This window comes from Bos mutus, chromosome 18 (genome assembly GCF_027580195.1).
Source record: "Bos mutus isolate GX-2022 chromosome 18, NWIPB_WYAK_1.1, whole genome shotgun sequence".
Lineage (NCBI taxonomy): Eukaryota > Metazoa > Chordata > Mammalia > Artiodactyla > Bovidae > Bos > Bos mutus.
Window position 1 is genome coordinate 54,550,913 of NC_091634.1, and position 18,208 is coordinate 54,569,120.

Consider the following 18,208-nt stretch of genomic DNA (forward strand, 5'->3'; position numbering starts at 1 on the left):
ACCTGACATGCGGCGTGTTCACAGGTTGGGGTCAGGCTCCGCCCACCATGAGAACAAAGATCGTTTCTGTTCTTTGTGATGCATCTTTCAAGCACGTAGCAGGAACCCAATAAATGCTGAACTAAAGATGAAAGAAGCATGGACGGTGGTAACTTTGCCAGAGAAACAGGAACCTTCATTCACATGTGACTAAGGGCTGACACGGCCTTTACAGCCCCCAAGGGGCACCAGACGCCCTGGACGCCGCAGGCCTCCGGCCAGGCCACCACAGTGCCCACTGGCCTACGCCTTCCCTGCTTCCCTGCCCCCTCCCTAGGGACCGAAAGGGCCTCAGCCCAGAGGCTGCCACTGAGAAGGTGTCACTAGTCCCACTGGCCAGAAACATGAGAAACTGCCTTGCTGCAGCGGGAATGACAGATTTCAAGCGCTGCATTCCGGAGCTCCTGGAGAGGCCAAAGCCAGGCTCCTGCTGCTGGGTGGTTGGGGGAGTTCCCCAGGGGTGGAGCCCCCCACATGACTGCTGCTGGGGGAAGGGGCACCAGGCCAGGACCAGGGCCGTGGGCGCTGGTGTTTGCAGAAGCCGCCCCTGTGCGGGCACTTCACAGTCGTCCCAGCTCTGCCCCTCCACAGCGGCGTGGACAGGCGTGGAGCAGGCCTGACGTAGCCAGGCCACGGAGCACAGGGCTCCAACCCGGAGGGAAGGGCCACCAAGGCCACCCGGGGGCTGCGTCCTGGGAGAAGGGTGCCGTGGGGGTCGCTCTGGTGACAGAGCTGTCCCAGAGGGCCACCAGACCTCTGGGGACAGCGGCATCTTGGGGATGAGGGACCCACACACCAGGTCTCACCTGCAGGTCTAGCACCTCGGCCCCTGGGCCCAATGGCAGTGCCTCTCATGACGGGGCATAGAGAGCACAGCCCCCTGCAGCTCTGGAAGCCCATGCTTGGCCTCGGGAACCCGAGGCTCTGCAGGAAGGTCCACTCTACACGGAACGAGCGCCACCTCCCCTCCTCACCTGGCTACCTCCAGCCCCACCCCGGGGGTCCACTGAGATGCTGCCTCCTCCAGGAAGCCTCTCCTGATCCCTCAAGTCGGCCTGAGGGTCCCCGCAGCCCCTGTGTGGGCCCTGGCCACATCTCCCACACCTGAGCGTGAGGCCAGGACACAGCACACGCTCAGAAAGGTGGTGAGTGAGTGACGACAAAAGAACAACGAAGACAGTGAATGAGCAAAAAGAGTGGGAACAGGGCGAAAAAAAACCACGAGCGAACGACAGACAGAAGCGTGAATGAAACGCGGGAACCACAGAGGGGCCCTCTCCCAAATGAACGACAGACTGAAGCGTGAATGAAACGCGGGAACCACAGAGGGGCCCTCTCCCAAATGAACGACAGACTGAAGCGTGAATGAAACGCGGGAACCACAGGCAGCCGCCTCCCACCTCAGCGGCCGCCCAGAGTCAGGAGCCAGCGTCGAGAGTCTCACAACAGCGGCGCCAACCTGGGCTGGACAGTCCCCTCCTCCTCGTCCCCTGGAGGTCACTCTGGGTCACAAGGATGGAGTCGGGCCCAGGGCAGAGTTCCCAGAGTAGCGTCTGGGGGCTCCAGGGCCCACCGGAGGCGCTTCTGGGCATCTCGGCGGACACGCCAGGGCTGAGGTCAGGTGGGGGCGAGGGGGAAAGAGCCCACCGAAAGGGGACGGGGGCGAGACTGGCCCCAGGCCACCCAGCTAGGAAGCAGATGAAGAGGAATTTAAAACCCACGCAGGCTGGCTGTGGAACCTGAGCTCGTAACCGCTATGGTCGACGTCTCTCAGCTTTAAGGTGCTTTGGTCGTGGAGACGATGGTCACGATAATCTAACAATACTCTCAGCGTTAGTGTGCAAAGGTCACATGGCCAACAACAATCATAATTAAAACAGTGCAACAAAGGCTCCTCCAGAATGTATATGAAGAGGGACTTGAGGCAGTAAGTCAGTGAGACGAGGGCTATCACGAGACTAAGAGTGGTCTGCAAAACTAGCACCTTTTCTGTCTGGATTGCACCTCAGCTGGGGTGTGGCTCGTGCCTCCCCCCACTAACTACTGTTTGATACTGTAACTCTGGAGCCAGTCTCTTCACTGTAGATTTTCTCCTTTGAAGATGCAGCAAATTAAAGCAAACTAAGGCTCAGAGAGGTCAAGGGACTTTCCCAGGGTCACACAGGTAGGAAGGGACCTCGGAACTGAGCCTCTGTGACCCCCTCGCCTGGCCCCTGGCCCCCAGGGTCCAGTCTCCTTCAGTACGAAGGGGAGGAAGTGCCGGAAGCCAAGAGGGACAAGCCCGGTGTGCCCCTTCCCGCCCAGTAGGCCCCTCAGCTGCCACGGGACCCAGAACCCCGTCACTTTAAAGTGATTCACCTTGAGGGCTGTGGTCTGGTCTGGGCCGAGGGCAGGGCCTGGAGGAATCAGAGCCGTGCTAACCCCTGACCACCCAGGCTTGAACCGGGTTCCCCAGGACCTCAGGAATCCAGGTGCAGCCCGCGCGGCTGCCCAGTGGGAGCAGCAGGACACCGCCGTGGCTCAGGAAGTCGGGCTGGGGCTCCCGCGCAGATGCTGGGGGTGTGGACGGGAGCCCCCAGGCGCCCCCACACCTGGCTGCTCAGGCGCTCTCGCCTCTGCTCCAGCGCCTCTGCTCCAGCAGAGAGGGCCTGGCCGCTCTCCCTGGACCCCCCGCGGGCTTCCCCTCGCCTTCTCCCGCTGCCCCCACCCCGGGTCCCACGCTCCCTCCAGGCACGCCCCTCTCAGCGCCCCCGACGGGGTCACCCCTGCCTTGTGCCCCGGCCTCCAGGAGGCCGGGGGAGGCTGGAATGTGCGATGCCTGAGGTCACAGCCTGAGCCTGATCTGAGCTGGGCCGAGATGAGGGGAAAACGGCCAAGAACAACTCGCTCATTTACTGCATTTCCAGACTTGGCGGCTGCCGAGGCTGGGCTTCCAAACCAAGCTGGCTTTGGCCAGGACATGTGCAGCAGCGCCGGCCACAAGGCGCATCTGGATCCGCTTAGGGAGTTAAGAGCCATAAAGTTCTCTTAAGAAATTAGTTCCTGGGGAGCCTGGGTCTCTCCGGGGGTTGGGTGAGGGGCCCGCTGGGCTAAGGCACCCGGAAACTGCCTCCATAGGGAGCATGGACCTCTAGGTGTGCCTGGAGTCTTGGTGTGCGCTCACCCGCACAGCGGCTTGAGAGGGCAGCAGGCCCAGCCCGGGCACTGCCTGCTGTGTGCCCCTGGGCACCTCTCCTGCCCTCTCTGGGCAAATCATCTCACCTCTCCCGATGGAGAATGAACCCCAGAAAGGACCCAAAATGCCATTTCCTAAGTGGCCCCTGTGTGCTGGGGTCCAGCGAGGGGAATGAGTGGAGGAACCTGGGAATGAACACCCAGGCCTTGGTTTTCCTCATTTGTCCAATAGACATGATCATTTCTACCCCCCAGGCTTCCTGAGGGCAGACGGGGAAACAGACGCAAGGCCCTGGCAGAGCATGTCAGCACGCTCGCCCCTGCATTTCTCAGTCTGTCCACTCCAGACTTCACAGCCTGAGTCCTGGGCTCCTGAACACCCCCGAGGAAGCCAACAGCCCCCGCACCCACTCACGTGAGGTCTGACACACGTGTTCGCTCTGACCAGGCAGGTAACAAGAATGAACACCCAATGGGCAGAGAACACAGGGTGACAACCTTGACCGTGACCTTGGCTGAGCGCCCCCAAGCCCCAGGCACGGAGCCAGACTCACACCCAAAGGCTCGCCTCTCAGCAGCAGGCCTGGGAGCTCTGAGCCCCATGACGCGGCTCAGAGCAGCGGGCTGACACGGTGGAAGGAGGTGTGGGTGCAGACAGACCCCAGGGCCCTGCCTCCGTGTGGCGGCCCAAACACTGATAGCACCTCCAGCCACTCCTCCTGCTTCGACTTCCCTGTCTACACCAGGGGTCACAGGAGCACCACCTGTCTCACCAGGTCGCTTCTTACCTGTGTAAGACGGCACCCACACAACTAGACAATACCCCAAATGCTCTGGGGTAGTGTAAATGCACAGCAAACGAGAACTCTTACAATGATGTCCACTGTTTGTCAAAACCTACAGCAAAACAAATAAGCCATTGGTTCCCATCAGGGCCAGAGGGATGACAAGAGTCTGTGGCTGGAGATGACCTGGAACCGTCTAAGCTGGAGATGCCCACTCTGGATGCACAATAAAGTCACCTGGGGCGTGTTTACAAACGATGGTGTCCAGCAGTAACCAACTGCATTCCGTGGGCACGCTCAATCGGCACTTCTATGAACAAGAATCATTTACATTATCATTAGCTTTCTACAATAGAGTTGTAAAATAGCTCGAAGACAATGAAAGGCAGAAAATAGCTCAGATGAGTGAGCCAGACAAGACACCCAGGAATCTTTCCCCACCCATTTCAAAGTCATTTACAGTGTTTCCTGACAGACACAATCTCAGAAAAAGATGGATGTAAAACGTACTATAGTTGGAAACTTCAGACAAATGAAATGTCTGTCAAAGGAAACAATGCTGGTACATACGTGCGAGAGACGACTCCGCAGCTGTTAGATGAGATGATGTCACCATAACGACCGATGCCTGGGACCCACCAAACACCGCAGGAATCCCAGCCCCCGGGGGTGGGGCCAGGCATCGGCACAGTCTCCTAAACCCCCAGACGTTCTGAAGGGCAGCCCAGGATGAAAGCTGCCGCCTTGGACAGAAAAGGGAGGCCATCAGGGGCCACCTGCAGGCAGGAGAGGAGGGAAGAGGGTGTCCTGAGCAGAGGCCACTACCAAGAGGGGACAGAGGAAGAAGGAAGCTGGGAGTCAACTGAAGGCCCGCGGGCCAGGGAGCAGGAGAAGGGGGTGAAGTCCCACACGTTCTAGAAGCCACCTAGTATCTTCAACGGCATCCAGAGCCTCAGAGGATGGGGTCTGCCCAGTATCTCCATCACTTACAAGTTCTGAACTGTGGTGTTAGAGAAGACTCTTGAGAGTCCCTTGGACTGCAAAGAGATCCAACCAGTCCATTCTAAAGGAGATCAGTCCTGAATATTCATTGGAAGGACTGATGCTGAAGCTGAAACTCCAATACTTTGGCCACCTGATGTGAAGAGCTGACTCACTGGAAAAGACCCTGATGATGGGAAAGATTGAAGGCGGGAGAAGGGGACGACAGAGGATGAGATGGTTGGATGGCGTCACTGACTCAATGGACATGAGTTTAACTAAACTCTGGGAGTTGGTGATGGACAGGGAGGCCTGGCAGGCTGCAGTCCATGGGGTCGCAAAGAGTCAGGCACGACTGAGCGACTGAACTGAAAGGTCTGCAAAAATGATCAATGGCCCTTAACTAGCTGCTCTGTGTACACGCCTCACCTCCAGCTCCACTCAGACCAAGGGGGAGGGAGATGGTTTTTACCGTGAGGGTTTCTAGAAGCGAGTGATCTTTTTTCTCACTAAAGTCAAGGAGGACTTGCACCCTCTCCAGGACCTCGGGGAGGCAGGGAGCCATGGCAATTGCACCCTCAAGACCCTGGCCCAGGAGGAGGCCTGCTGAGAGCTGCTGGCAGTTTCTGCTCCTGAACCCACAGAAGGTGCCCCAGGCTGGCAAGTGCAACCGCCGGCCAGAAGGAACGGGGGCCAGCAAGGCCCAGGAGGGGAGGATGGCTTCCGCCAGAAGGGCCTCCAAGCTGACCTGGGGTGATGACATCGAAACAAGACAAAAATCATTTTGACTTGTTTTCTCGCTTCCTATAAAGCCACTCAGAAAAAGAGAAGGGACCCTTCCGTCCAGTCAAATCTCACATCTACCAGAAAACTGCGCGGAGGGTAGATGCTCAACCAACGTTAACCAATCCAGTAACCCTGAAATGATTACACAGACTTGAGCTAAACCACATGCTACCTTACACGAGTCCATTGCAAGTCCAAAGAATAAGGGAAAACATAATGGGTGGGAAGCGTGAAATGCAGACAATTCTTTCTGTGGTCGCTGACTTGGAGAAAGCTTGCCGTTATGCACCTGGAGAGGGAAGGTACTGGAGGAGAGACTGTGACGTTCCAGAAGCAGAGCTTGTAAACCACGTGCTGTCTAAACAGCAAAAGCCGTGTCAGATGGGTGGGAGGCTGGCTGGAGGAGCGGACAGCTGAGTGAGGTCCCCAAACCAGAGAGTGAGTGAGGCTCAGCTCGGCGGAGCAAGGCCTTGACGGGCCAGCCCTTCTCGTGCAGCAGAGCGGGTGGTAGAGGAGGGGACACGGAGGGGCAGGGAGGGCAGGAGGCAGGCGCTCAGGCCTTGAGAGCTGCCGGGCTCTTGGATGTCTGCTCCTGCACGGCTCTCTCCTCTCCCCGCAGCGCCCTAGGCCGTCTGGCCCCTCACACCCACCACCCTCCTCAAGCTGAGGGGCTCCATCTCCACCACACTAACCTCCAGGCCCCACCAGGGTACGCCAAGCTTCCACCCCAGGGCCTTGACACGTGCTGAGATGGCTGCACAGCTTGCTCCCTTACGCCCTTCAGGGCTCTGCTCAGGTGTCCCCTCACCCCCATCTCCCCTGGCCACCTTATCTAAAGTGCCACGACATGCAGACCCCGCCCCACTCAAGCCGGCACTCCCGTGCCCCTTATCCTGCTGCATTTTTCCGAGGTGCGTTTTCCAGAAGCTCACAGGGTTCTCTGTTCTCTCCTCCTTCCTACCACGGCCGGGCAGCCCCGTGGGGCCCAGGCTCCCGTCTGCTCTGCAGCCCTACTGTCCCGAGATGAGCCTCGTCTGGCACCTGCTCACAGGTGACCCTGGGAGACAGCCACCGCCGCACCCCCGTTTTACACTAGAATGGGCTCGAATTAGAACGCGGCGGATCCCGCGTCCAGCCAGCCCCAGGCTCCAGGGCCCGGGCGTGTCGCAGCGGATGACGCACGCAGCACGCGGGGCCTGCCTGACCCCACGGAGCCAGACGCCGTCCTGTCTCAGAGGCCATGGGCACCCGGGGGCACTGACGCCCTAGCTCTCCACTCTCTGGGCTGGAGACCACTGGGTAAAGGGCCCCCTCTCCCCCGGGGCCCGGGCCAGCCTGTGGAAGACACAGCAGCGAGGTCCCTGTCCTGGGAACGTGCAACAGTCGGTGGTAACGGGGACTCTACAGATGCCGCTAAGCCAAAGATCCTGCCCTGGATCACCTGGGTGGCCCCAACATCATCACGAGGGTCCATATGAGAGGGAGGCGGGAGGATCATGGAAGGAGAAGTGACAACAGAAGCAGGGGCTGGACTAAAGGCACTGGGAACCAGGAAACGCCAGCAGCCTCCAGAGACTGGAAAAGGCGGGAAACAAATTCTGCCCTACAGCTGCTAGAAGGAGAGCAAGCACCTTCTGCAGCCTGCATGAGAACCATTTTTGGACTTTCAACCTCCGTAAGCATATGAAGATAAACGGGTTCTGTTTTAAGTCACCAAGTTTGTGGTCCTTTGCTACAGTAGCCATAGGAAAACAACACACCCCCCCACCCTGTGGTCTGACACCGCACAGGCGCTCTAGGGACTTCCTCTTTCACAATGATCCATCAGCGGTGGGGAGCCTGAACCAGGAGGCCAGGCAGCCCGATCAACTTCAGCCTCCACCTCTCACAAGCCGCGCAACTTTGCAAACGGTTTCCCAACTTCTCTGCCACCTCCTCATGTCCCACACGGAGCCACCCCAAGGGCGTGTCCCCTACAACGGCCATGAGAACCCACGCAGAGATGGTCCCAGCTTGCAGACCTGGCGAGGGTCTTCACAACCATCTGTGTCCCAGGAAGAAGCCCAGACTGCGGAGAATGGAAACTGTGCCCAGCCTTCCCACTACGCACCCAGAGCCCCCGCAGCGCCAGGCTGTCGGGCGTCAGTACTATTTGGTGAATGAATGAACGAGTAACTGAGGCCCACAGCATCAAAAGAGCTAAGACACAAACCACATGACCTGACACTCCTGAAGGAAGCCAAACCAGGCCCTTGAGGTCACAGTGACTTCTCCTGGGTTGATGCCAGTGGCCCCCAAATATCTCCGACTGGGCAGAGGGAAAATCGACCACCAAAGCCCTCCTGTGAAAACGCTGTGCCCAGCTTCAGGACCAGGCTCAGACTGCCCTCCTGCGGAGACAGCTGCATGACAGCTGGCAGGGTCCCACCTGGCTCTCCAGGAGTGTCTCAGCAAATCACGTGCCCTTTGGCTCCAGCTCCTGGGCAACGTGTCCCTGTGATGTCTCTTTAGCCCAGGGCTCCCGCAGGGGTGAAACCAGGGAAGCTGAATGAAGCGCGTAGTGTCTGGTATACAGTTGGTGCTCCAAAGATGCTAGCGAGAGAGTTTTCAGCTATTTTAGCCCACAGTACACATTTCAGTAGCTACAGGTCCCCCTTTCAAAATTGCCTACAACAGGGTATAATCAGGGGAGGGTGAGGCAGCAGAGAGGCTTGGGTCAGAGCTCTGGACTAAAGACTGGAATCTGTGTGAGCCTAGGTAAGTTGCTTAACCTCTCTGAACCTGTTTCCTTTTCTATAAAATGGAGAGATTGTACGTAGCCCCAAAGGAGGGCTGCAGCACAGTGACACGCTGCGTTATCGGTCATCCTCACACCGGAACACTCCAGGAGTGGTCTGCAAAAGGCTAGTGCCCAGGCCTGCCCTGGACCAATGCACTCGGCGTCTCCAGGTTATGAAAACCGCCTGGGCAGTTCCACAGCACAACCAGGGCAGAGAAACACCGATGCCTGCATGGACAGTGCTCAGGAGATTCAAGCTTCCTCGCTATTTCATCAACTGGCAAGGCCTTTCCTTCGTTCATTCAACACGCATTTTGTACGTAGGGTGCCAAGCACACACCTAGGAGACATCTCAGCTTTAAAACCATCTGCTGGTTGCCCAGGCTAGGGGCAGGGCGTAGGGCAGCGACTGTGAGCGGGCAGGGGTTCCTCTGGAGGTGATGAAACAGTTTGGAACTAGACAGAGGTGCTGGTTGCCCAAGACCGTGAATGCACTAGATGCCACGGAACTGTTGGCTTTAACATGGCTGGACTGTGTCAATCTCACCTCACTAGGACACAAAAATCATAATCCAGACACACAAGGACCAGCACGGTGCAATATACGATTCCACCTTCACGAGGTACCTGACGTGGCCAAACTCAGAGACAGAAGCAGAAGGGTGCTTGCTGGGAGCGGGCTGCTGGGGAAGGGTGGGGAGGGGACGGGGAGTGGGTGAGTGGAGGGGACAGTGTTTCTGCTGGGGAGGGGAGAGAGTTCTGGAGATGGGTGGTGGTGATGGGTGCACCACCAGTGCACGTACTTAGCACCACACACACATACAGATGGCTGGAAGGGTAAAACCGTATGTCCTGTGTTGTTAACCACAGTGACAGAAGTCACAAGCTGACCGTCCAAGACGTGGATGCACACAACTCACTTCTGTCCGGGCGACACTGTCCCAGCTTCTCCAGGCCCGCGACCTCGAGTGCCCGTACGCCCTCTCTACAAACAGGATGGAGACTGTCCATTTGTTTTCTCTCCGGGGCAAGGCCAGATTAAGTAAAGAAAACAGAGCCTCCCTCCCCTCCCCCCAGGAAAGGCTCTGCCGGGTCAGTAGCAGAACTAAAAGGGCCGGCGTACACTTTCACTTCCCGCTCGCCCAGCGCCCCGCGTCCGGGCGTCCAGCCCAGCCTCGGCGTGGGGGCAGGTGCGGCTTTCCAGCCAGCTACGGGGGACAGGGGTACACTGGGCCCCGGCAAACATGACCCAGCCATGCCAGCCCCTGGAAGCACTGTTTGCAGGCCTGGGTTTCACCGAGGAGGCACACAGCGGGGCTGACAGGGGCCTGAATCTGGGCGTGCTGGCCCGCACTGCACACCGCTGGGCACATCATGGCCCTGTCTCGCCCTCCTCGTCCTCAGCTGACAGACTGGACTCCTGCAGGAAAGGCGACTGAGCCAAGGCCAGCAACGGGGGGCTCCGGGAGAGGTCTCAGGTGGCCCATGGCTCGGCGGTGCACTGGGGAACCAGTGATGACTACCACAGGCGGGATGGGGGAGGGAGGTGAGCATGCACGGTCCAGTCCTGGATGAGATCCCCTGGACAGCGATTCTTCCATGAGGTCCCATGAACCTTCCTTCCAGATCTGGAACACACTCGGTGGCCTCCCTGACTAACACACGTCCATTCAACTTTCACTTGCGTACTTCCTCTCTCAGGGGAGCTCACTACCTCACCTGGTAACCTACTGCTCCACATACAGGAAGCCAAAATCTCTGCCTTCAACCCTTTCTCAGGGATCTTAGCTCTAATCTCGTATACCATAAAGAATAAGACAGTTCTCTGGTCTACTCTGCTTTACCAGTCTACTTTACTTCTCTGGTCTACTACCCTTGAAGAAGAAAACTTACTGCTCACCCTGGGACCCCGGAATAAGACTTCCTTCCACTGCTCCACGTGTGAGCAGGCTTCCCAAGGATGGCCTGAAACATATGGGCGTGTCTGTGCCCTACTCGCCACATGCCTTCCTGACTCATTTCCCAGACTCCCTCGCAGCTAGGAATTGCTGTGTGACTCCTTATGACCAAAACATGACAGCAGAAGTCTCCTTAAAAGAGAAGTCCTTTTCCACTCTCCCTGCCCCCACTCCCTGCTATTACAAACTGGAATGCAGACGTGATGGCAGGAACTTAAGCAGCTACTTGGACCATGAGACAAGGTGCTAAGAACAGTGAAACAGCAAGATAAAAGCAGCAGAGTCCATGAAGAGCAAAGAGCAACCACACTAGCTCTAACATGATAGCCTGTCTTACTATGATAGCCTATACCCTAGACTTTTATATGAGAAGGAAAAAAAACAAAGTTTCAGTTTATTTAAGCTGCTGGGAGTTCTTTAACATTTTATGAACCCTGAATCCCAGTACAGGATAAACCAAGTCTTACTGCAGATGATGAAAGAGTCTGGCTGCCTTCACACAAGACAAGCACCCTGCCATCTTCAGCAGGAAGGGAGGCAGCCCCAGTCATTAGGCCCTTGTGATTTCGACATACAGCCCCCACCGTGCCCTGATATCTTCCCCTCGGGAATTCAGGGCCAGCGTTTCCAAGGTTGACATGTTTCTGCCAAGTCAGTGGATGGACTGGTTTTACCAGTGAAGGGTAATACAACTAGCCACCATTTAGCAAGTACCTACTGTATGCCCCTGGTGCTCTGCTCAACTCTGCAAGAATTATCTTAGCCCTACAAGATGGAAACAGCCCTGTTACAGGTGAAGTCCAAAGACATCCAGCACTTTGGGGCAAAAACCAAAGACCCAGCCCTTTGGCCTGGAGTTCTTTCCATTACTCTTCACTGTACCCTGAGGATTTCCAAGAGGCCCAACGGGCCAAACTTGGCTGCCTCTGGGATGTGAAGACGTGAGGAAGGGAGGCGTGGGGAGAGGAGGGGAGGATGGGTCAGCAGGGGAAATGCCTCGCTCTGTGAAGGGGGATATTTACAAGAATTCAGGGCCTGGAGAAAGGCCAAGGAGGGAAGGCACAGAGGGGCTGTTCCCAAACACGGAAACAGCAGGAGTCGAAGCTGGGAGGGTTTACTGCTTATGCTGGGGGGGCCACAGTCACAGAACACTTTACACACTGCTTCGAGCCACTGAAATTGTTCAGCATCTTAAAAGGAGAGGGACACTGTGCAGTTTATTGTACGCCAATTACACTGCAATAAAGAGGCTTTTTTTTTTTTTTTTTATAATGTACCCAGAGAAGGAGAGCACGGGGCAGGGGGTGGGGTGGGGAGGATAGGAAGGAGGGAGGGAGGGAAGAGTTAAGGCCTCCAAACACAGCGGCTTCTCATCACAACACACGCTCCTCTCTGCCCCGGGGAAGGCTAGCCACGCTGACCACAGCAGCTCCATCCACGAAGCCACAGGCTCTCTGTGAAAAAGGCCACTTCACCTCCATGCTGCTGAAGCCTCCTTAGGTGCAATGCCATCTCAAAGCTTCCAGAATGAGTCAGCTCGAGCCTGGCCACCCAGAACCACGTCCCGCCCGCCAGCAGTTTCGACAAACAGTGGCCGTCCCTCACCACCCCCCCGCAGCAGGACAGGATGGCCAGGCTGGCGGGGCCGGGGACAGACAGCACCCTGGGCCTGCTCCCTGGCACCGAGGCGGGGGTGGGTGGAGGAGGCGGGGGCACCCCACAAGGAGGCGCCCTCCAGCACAGCCCCCGTGCAGCTCTGTCCACAGGTGAGCCACGGATTCTCGGCCACCCTGCCAGCTCCCTCTCTAGGAAGGCTGGGTCCCCTGCCCCTGGGACTTGACTCCGGTTCACCCTGGAGATCCTCATGGGGCGCCTCCCCCGGGGGTGGCAGTGGTGCGCGATCGGCCGGTCCAGGTGGCCCGGCTGACTTGCCAGCTCCTGGGCGGGAGGGATGGGTTGGTGATGAGTGACTCAGTGCTGAGATGAGCAGCGTTCCTCCCCAACCCGTCCTGACCTCTCTATGCTCAAGAGGGTCCAAGTCCAGTGACCCCCAGGCCTGGGCCGGGGCAAGGAAGGAGCCCGAGTACAGAGAGCAGGCGAGGCTGGGGTGAGTGGAGGGCATGTGCCCAGGCCACCTCCAGCCCGGGCCCACGGCCACCAGGCGGGAACACACACCACCAGGAACAGCCTGGGTCACCGCCTCGGCTGCCCCAGCTGCAGAAGGCGACTAAGAGCAAGATGAACGCCTGCAGCACAGAACCTTCCCAGGGAGTCTGGGGAGCAGAGAGACGTGAGCCGTTCAGGGCACCACGCGCAGTAAGCGACACAGAAATGTTTGCTTTTTTATTATTATTAGAAAATGGAAATCCCATTTTTTTAGGGGAACTCTCCCGAGTTTTAAATGTGGACAACTCACTGGAGATTTTTTTCTTTTTTCCAAAATACAGTGTGAGCCAAACAAAACAGATCGGCAGACTGGACTTGGCCCACGGATCCTCGCCTGTAACCTCCGTGCGGCGGGCTCCCTGCTTCCCGCCCAGGCAGGCCGGTCGGCGGGCATCGCAAACCACTAGCCAGGCCTTGGGATCGCCCCACTTCCAGCACCAGCTTCCAGCCCGTGAACCTCTTAATGGGAAATAAACGTTTAAATCAGCACTCCCCCTGGCCCCCCGCCTCCCACACCAAAAGGACAGAAACTACTAATTCCTACCCACCACATCCAAGTCGCCAGATTTTTTCATGGCAGGGGGGTGGGGGAAGACCTCTTAAAACAAGAAGAAGAAAGAAAAAAGGAAACCAACAAAGGCAGACCGGGGGACGCACTGCTGTTGACTCGGGCGACAGCCGCCCCGTCGGAGCAGAGCAGCTCGGAGCGGGCCCGTCCCAGACATGAAAATTACAGAGCGGTGGTGCAGACACGCCCCTGCCCTGTGTGCCATTCACGCAGCAGGAATGCACCGCGACGCCCTCCCCCGGGACGGACGGGAACGGAGCTGACCTCAGGAGAGGATGCGGGGGCAGGGCCCCAGGCAGAGGGGTACTGGGCTGAAGGCGCCCACGTTCGGCTCACTGCACAGGTCAGGACGCCGAGGAGACAGGCCTGGCCCATCAGACACCCAGGGACCGTCTGTGCGCAAACCCTTGGGATGAGGGCTCCACTGGCCTGGGGCAGCCGCCGGGCAGCTGCCATGTGGCCAGATCCAGGAGGCCCACAGGGGCAGCAGGAGAACAGGACACACGGTCCGCCCTCAAGCCCTCTCCCACCAGCCTGAGAAAAAGGCTGACCTCACCACGCCCCTGCTCCCCAAGACACTGGGAACAAAAATCCCAGCTCCTTGCTGAGGTCACCATGCTTGCCCCACGAGCCTGCCACCTCAGGGCCTTTGCACCCGCTGTTCCCAACCCGGAAACGTTCCTCCCCAGACCTCACAGGACTGGCTCAGCATCAGCGTCACCACCTCAGAGAGATCCTCCTTGACTGCACCGTCTACAGTGTGGCTCCTCCCCCGTCCCGTTTCTGCCCTAGCACTCGGCACCCCTGAAGGGACCATGGTGACTGCTGACTAGTTCGGCTGCTATCATCACAGCCGCACCATGAGCTCTAAGCTTCCTGAGAACAGAGGCTGTGCGTGGCCCTGGGACAGAGCGGGGCACGGAGCAGCCGTCTGGCAGTGCTGAGTGGGTGGCAGAGTCACTGTGCAACCAGGAGAACCACAGGCCGGACGGGCCAAATCCTCCAGCCGTGGGCAGGCCGAGGGCCGTGCGAACAGCAGAGAGGACGGCCAAGGAGACGAGGAGAGATGAGGAACACAACAGCTCATCTGCACTGAGCCACTTCCAGGCCCTGGGCCTCGTCACAAGCTTGCTGCGTGAGTGCTTTCACTGCATCCTGACCACAATCTCGGGACATCAGTAGTCCTGCCAACCTCCTCACAGAGATGAGGACTCATCAATAGTACTGCCGATCTCGTCAGAGACAAGGACTCAGGGCAGAGGTGGGACGACTTGCCCCCAGTCACGCAGACCTACCCGGTAGATGTGAACACAGGAGTGAAACACCAGTCTTTGAAAACGTGTGTATAGGAGCGTGTGCACATGTATGCATGTGCCCACTTGTGTATACGCCCGTGTGTGTCTGTATGTGTATATACATGCTTGTGTACATGCACGCGTGTATCTACATGTGTATACGTACATGCATAAGGACACCAACCATTACGTTGCCCATTCCTCCCCAAGAAAGGGCCTCCTCCTGTTACTGATCTTAGGAGTCTCGGGGCCATAGCCAAGAAATGACACCAGAAAGTCAGGAATTGAGTTGACTTGCAAAGTTGTAGTTTGAACTTTGTGAAACCAATATTCAATCATTTCTGCCACCAAGTCGCAGTTCCCTGCAGTCTCCCCAGGCTCCCAAGAGTACCCCGTGTGTGCAGTCTTAGCAGGCGGCCAGGGGCTGAGGGGACAAGACCCAGGCCAGAGTCCCAGGGGGCCGGCCAGTCACTGCAGGGTGGCCCAGCTTATCTTCAGCACCTTCTTCAAACACTGCGAGGGGAAAAGAAAGCTGCTTTGAGGTCAAACTTCTAAAACATCATCTCCGCAACCTGACGTCTGTGCAGATACCACAGCACACAGGACAAGGAACCCGGGGCAGAGCCCTGCAGCCCTGGCCTCTCAGCCAGCAGCCCACACACAGAAGGCTCCCAACTCGTACGGCTTCTCGAACCTGAGGGCATCCCCGCAGCCTCCCACAGATGGGCGCCCTGTCCAAAGGCGGGGCGCAGGGAGCAGAGGCTGGAGGCCGCTGTATTTATCTAACGCTTCTCAACATCGTTGCTTGCGTTGTTTTCTTTTTTTTTTTTTCAATTCTCTTCAAACTGAAACTGTCAAAAGTTGAGCCTGATAAATCTGAAGACTGTAGAGGAAGTGGTTTGTCCTTCCTCCGGCTCATGACTTCTGCAAAAGATAACACACAGCTCTGGGTGAAATGTCATGAGGCCAGCGCTCCCACCGGGGCTGAGCCTTGGCTTCCCTGCCCCCAACCGTCTGCGGGGGGTTTTCGGGAGACAGGGGGAGCTGCGGAAAGCCCTGCTCAATGCCATCCCCTCAAACGTAGTTCAGACTGGAGCCTCCACCTGGCGGCTCTCGTCCCCACCGTGGCCTGGGAGTAAAGGGTTGTCATCCCATTTTTCAAGCCAGGCAACTAAGGGGTGAGGATGAGGCTGTAAATAACGTGCTCAACTTTAGCTCAGAGATTTGCCCAGGGTCACACACAGGGCACAGCCTGTCTCCAAAGCGCCAAGTCTCCTGCCCTGGGAAGCCGTCTCTGGCCCCTCCCTCCCAGGTGCAGGAGTCAGGCCCCTGCTCTTCGTCTTGGGGGGAGGACTGCTAAGATTCCCTCGTTGTCTCGGGCACCGTTTACGTGCCGGGCACAGCTCTAACCGGATGTGCACTGTTCTCAGCAAATCCTCTCTGGTGCCCAGACGATTGGTACCGAGAGCCACCCTACTGTACCAATGAGAAATGAAAGCTGAGAAAGGCTAGGACACTTGCCCAAGGTCACAGAGCTGGAGCCTGGAGGAGAACTCCCAACCTGCTGCTCTGATCACTGGCCCCGGGGTTCCCTTCACCCTGGAAAACTGATCCCAGCCTTTCAAATACCAGGCAGTTCTCTCCACCGTCTTGGGCCTAGAAGCTTGTGGCCCAGGGAGATCTTAAGGGCTGGCCCTGTGAGTCTCCCCACCAACACCAAAGGTTCAGGGGGAAAGGCCACTTCCTCGCTGGCAATGAATCGAGCCCCACCCTGGTCACCAGCTGGCCTTCCCCAGGTTCTCAGGCCTAAGGATGACCAAGTGGGGGCAAAGAACGAGGTCCCTGCAAGGCTGAGCACGAAGGAGCAAGATGTTCAGGGACATTCCAGAGATTGGGCTTCCACGTCCGAGTCCAAAGTCCTGAGCCCGGCACATGGACAGCTCGCCTGGGCCCACCCCGCTCACCACAGTCCTGGCACAAGGAGAATCTCCCTCTCCAGCTGGGCCGGCCCTGCCACGCCTCCAGGCCTGGAATGCTGCCCCTCGCCTCTTCCAACCGGCCAGAGTCAACTCCTTCTCTGATCAGCAGCTCTCTCCTCGGGGGACCCTGGTGCTCCCCCCGAACCTCCAGCACACAGGGCGTTAGCTCCAACTGTCCTCAGCTCTCTTTCTCTTGAGCTCTTGTGTTCCTGACCCTTGCCACCACACCTGGTATCCAGCAGACACTCCCTAAGTGCGTGCTTCGGGCACGGACACCTAAGTGCCAAGCGGGAGCCCCCAGCACACAGGCAGGAGGGTCTTCTCACGAGGGTCTTCCCTCGTGCGGAAGGCTCCATCCCATGAGGAAAGGCAGTGCAGGGCTGGGGCTGGAAGCCGCCCTTCCCCACTTGGCACAGACCCGCGGCCGGGTGGGAGAGGCGGGCGGGAGGGGAGGGGGTGAGCCCAGCGGAGCATCTTTCAGAGCCGACCTGGGAAGGAGGGAGCAGCTCCCCATGCAGCCCTCGCCCACCTCCCCACCCTCATGTCGTCTCGGACTCGAGAGCCACCGCACAGCCCCAGTATGGCTGAGCCCCTCACGGTCCTGTGGAGCAGGCCCAGGCCCGGGACCCCTCGGGTTCGAAGAGGAGCACAACAAGGAGGCCCAGAAAGCAAGGCCCCGTGTCTGTTCTTTCCAGACCTGAGCCAGGGTTCAGGTGGTGCTCCCAAGGGGACCGCATCCACACGGCAGGCATCTGGGGCGCCCCTGCTGGGGCCACTCTGTCCCCCACCCCGTGCCGCACCTCCTGCGCAGGTGAACCTGAGGCTGGACTCTCAGAGACACTGAAGGGCTCACCCAGGGCCCGCAGTGAGGGGCCATGAGGGTTCAACACCGATGGCCACACTGGCTGGGCCCACCTGGGCCAGGGGGGCACCCTGCGATCTTGCCAAGCACTGTGCCTGATGACCTGGAAACTGGCTCAATTTAGAAACCTCTCTGAACCCAGGGAAGCCCCTGTCCACGCCCTATGAGGATGGGGATGCTTCCAAGGGCATTCTGGGGGCTTCTGCTTATTCTCCTGTATGCTCTGAGCATCCCAACCATCTAACCAGAGAGCCCTGGCCCCATCTGAGGCAAAGGGAAAGGGGCGGGCCCTGACGCAGAACTCCCGGCGCCGGCTTCCCCAGCTTGGTGAGGCCCGGGGCCCGTCACGCTGGACCCCTCTGTCCCTGCTCCCAGGGAGAAAGGCAGGCTGGACAAACGTGATTCAGCCTCACATCCAGGGAAGCGAAGCTGTGTCGAGTCCCCCATACTCAATGCTCCTCTGGCTCCTCTGCTCCGGATGGGCTGGTTTCGTCGTTTTAAAACCACAGAGCTGGCAGCTTCATTCTGGGATCGCAGGTTCGTGGCGAGAGCAGCTGCACACCAGGCACTCACTGAGCACGGCGTGCTGCGGGCTGCGCCGCCCCCGGGCCGCACCACAGCCCAGAGAGCAGACACACCACTGTCTTTCCTACACAGGTGGGAAGACGCAGGCTTGCCAAGTGTAAGGGCACTGCCAAGGGCACTGCCAGCAAGAGGAGGAGCTGGGATTCGAACACAGTAAAGTGCACACAACCCTGGCCTCAAGCAAGCAAGAAAGTGCCGGACTGGATTAAAAGAAAGGGGCGGGAGGAGAAAAAGATGTGTTTTTCTTCTTC

At 58.2% G+C, this 18,208-nt stretch overlaps 1 protein-coding gene across 1 annotated transcript in view; it reads right to left on the bottom strand.

Annotated features, from left to right (window-relative positions):
* Nucleotides 1-18,208, bottom strand: part of CMIP (c-Maf inducing protein) — a 212,591-nt gene that overhangs the window by 172,402 nt on the left and 21,981 nt on the right. The window lies entirely within an intron of this gene.